This window comes from Dama dama, chromosome X, assembly GCF_033118175.1.
Source record: "Dama dama isolate Ldn47 chromosome X, ASM3311817v1, whole genome shotgun sequence".
Classification (NCBI taxonomy): Eukaryota; Metazoa; Chordata; class Mammalia; order Artiodactyla; family Cervidae; genus Dama; species Dama dama.
The window spans coordinates 29,978,835-29,982,445 of NC_083714.1; positions in this window are offsets into that span (position 1 = coordinate 29,978,835).

Consider the following 3,611-nt stretch of genomic DNA (forward strand, 5'->3'; position numbering starts at 1 on the left):
AGAGAAGGAAGGGTAGCTCACCTTTGTTGAGGGGAAAACAAGAGCAGAAAAACATAAAAAGCTTCATTAGAATAAAACAGTAAGAAATTAAGCATAATGAAATCATTCCAAATAGATCAGTTTAGATTCTAACCCATTCTCAGCACTATAGCTGAATGATCATTACTTCTCAGTCTAGAAAATGATCTATATCTCCAATAAGAAACATTCAAAAGAGAAAGATAATGTCAATTTATAAGAAAACAAATTTCTCAACTCCATTTTGTAATCTTTATACCTTGTCAGAATCCTTATTTTGGTAGATAATTTTCTCTGATTTTTTAAACTTCATATTCTCTATTTCATACTATTCATTTCTTTAGGATTGGCGACATAAAGATGTGGTAGTTGTGTTACTAAATGCACTAAAATGTTCTAATGTGTTCTCCTCAAGATATCCACCCACAGTTGTTGATAGCTAACACTATCAAATTCTCAGTAACAAAAACAAATGCTATTCTCATAGCTGTATTAATTATATTAACCTGGGAACCCTCTTCCTAAATGATATGACAAGTATACTGAATAACTATTATTTACCAGGCACAGTGCTAGGTATTTTACATGCATTATTTTATTTAATTCTCACAACAATCTCATAAAATTAGCAATATTACTATCCTTATTTTATAGGTGAAGAAACTGACATTCAAGGAAGATAAATAACCTAGGTAAGAGCACATAGGTAATTCCTGAGCCATTACTCTTAACCATTATGTTCAGACATGATAAGTGAAAATTTCAACAGCTTCCTACCTAGATAAGTTAGAACATTTCTGTTTTTATCCTTTGCCTGCTAGAATATTAATTACAACTGGTAATTCCCATGATTCTAATCATTTAGTTAAAAGTGTTCTTCTTTTCTACTTGCCTCTTTTAAACAGGGAAGAATTGATAAGTAGCATTAAAAAGGGGATTGGAAATACCAAATGTTATCTAATATCACATCTAGAATTCACAATTAGTAAAACTGAACATCACAGTATTAACTAGAGTTCCATCATAAACAAAATGTTAATAGGTCAGAAATTGGAAAAACCAGGTGGTTATAAATTGCTTCCTCATAGTATTTGTCATCAGTTTGACCTTCTGGCAGTTGTCAGTTCTCCCTTTGTGATTCAGTGGCTTTTACAGAGTTGTTTCAAGTTTCAGAATAAAACAAAACATATAAACAACAGAATAAACATTGTGGAGCTTGGCCTTTGACCAGACACTATTTTTTGTCTCCTCAAAAAGTCTCAGAAGATAGACATTTGACATTTTCTCTTTGAGTAGAGGCTGCTTTCCTCTGTGCTTCTTATCATTTTCTCTCACTACCTTCTAGAACCTATCTGATCTTATACATAACAGAAAGCAAAAGATAGGTGCATATTTAGAACAGAAGGGTTAGAACAAAGCAAGAGTTTTACAACCGAATATCACCTTTCATTCACCTTTCATCTTCTTCCTTCTCTTCATTTCTTTCTCTTGCACTTGCACATGATGTAGTATGAGCTATTTAAAAAGTCAGTGGCACCTTTTTCAAAATAATCTTCAATAGATGTGTGTGTAGGAGTGAGCAATTCCAGAGACTTTGGTTAAAAACATGTTTTAAGCAAAAATGACAATAGATTTGTGTTCTCTGACTTGCAAGCATGGAAGGTCGTTATCTGCAGACTTTGTAATTCTCAAGAATGCAGTTATAGCCCAATAATAGTATACCATACATTATTTCAAATTCTCCAAAGAAGAATTCTTAAGATGCTTTTTGTTTAGTGCAATAATAATCTTGGCATAATCTCCTTTAGTATGTTTAACTTTTTAGACACTAAGTGTTTGGTTTTTGTTTCACATCGCTGCTTCTGGGTTCTAAAATTAACTAAGTATGCATGTAAAACATATACCTAACAACAAACCAACCACTGGTGAGGTATTTAACCAAAGATAGGTGCCCTTTAAATATTTGACAGATATATAGAATATATCTATGCTTATGTTAATGCACGTATTAAGCTCACAGGGATGAAATGTAATGGCATACTTGCTTAAAAAATTCTCGTTGCTCATTTTAAGTTTCAAAGACCATAGCATCGGTTTTGTCATCAGGTAATTGCTATGCAATGAATTTATATATAAATTACATTCAGTTCAGTTCAGTTCAGTCGCTCAGTCGTGTCAGACTCTTTGCGAGCCCATGAACCACAGCACACCAGGCCTCCCTGTCCATCACCAACTCCCGGAGTTTACCCAAACTCATGTCCATTGAGTTGGCGATGCCATCCAGCCATCTCATACACTGTCGTCCCCTTCTCCTCCCACCCTCAATCTTTCCCAGCATTGGGGTCTTTTCAAATGAGTCAGCTCTTATAAATTACATTGCATTTCCCAAAATCTTTAATTTTGCACTGTAATATTTTTTTATAACAGAAAGTTGAGTAGCATCATCTATGAATTCACCTAAGCCACCAGGAAGGAAAGGCTTTGCTAATGTATCACATCCTAGCTTGGGTTTGGAAGGTAGTTCAGAGTAGAAAATATAACTTCTGTTAGCAAATAATAGGGTGTGTGACATAATGAATACTGAGAACCCTATACCAGTGATTCCAAATCTCTCTCCTGTGAGTGATCCAAAGCATAAGACTAAACAAATATAATTAGGTTTTGCTGCGTAAAGTTATTATTTGTTTAAATGTTGTAATCCTCTTACTAAATATAATCTGAAATTTAATTTGATGACAAGTAGCAAATATTGAAAAGCAGTGTGAACTATCATAAAATGCATCTGGTATGCACCCCCCTTTGATATTTTTTATATTTTCATAATTAAAACTTATTTCCCCTACTGCTTCCCCAAGTTTCCTAAAATCACAGTGAAAATTTCTTGGAAATACAAGGTGGAGACAGCAGAAAATTAAACTTGTTGTTATTTCAATCTTATAGAAATCAAACAATTGTGTCATAGAATGCATAGTAGATGCATACAAAGAAATTGTCTTCTTTTAACTGGGTAGCCAAGATCTTTGGGGAAATCTTTCCAGAACATTCACAACAAAGCTGAAAGGACCTAAGTATAGTAATGGAAGAGATTTATGTCTCCAGTATAAAAGTCTGATGAATTTAGTAAAAACAGAAACTACTGCTTTTATGTACTGCTGATATAATACAAAATGTCATCAGAGGAGAATTTAAAGCAAATTGCAAGTCACTGTCAGCACTGAATAGAGAAAAGACTTTGGTTCCTTTCCAGAGCAGTTGGAAAACCTCCCAGTGGTCCTACAAAGCTGTAAGCACAAGCAATCCAGCAACTGGACATTCCATATGTAATGTTAGCTGAAGCTCCCTAGAGGCACTTGAGTCTCAGTACATAGCCTTCAGTCCAAAATAATCTGACCAGTTAAAAATACATAAAACAGAGTCTCCACCCCCCACCCCCACAAAAAAGGGAAGAAGAAAACAACCAAACAAAAAATACCCAGAGGCACATAAAATTGAGGTGGCTACATAGAGTGAAAACAAAAGGAAAATATGATTTTGAAGGCATGCATTGGTAACAATTCTCTATATGGTCTTAGCCAAAGGCCAAAGGTGAGTAA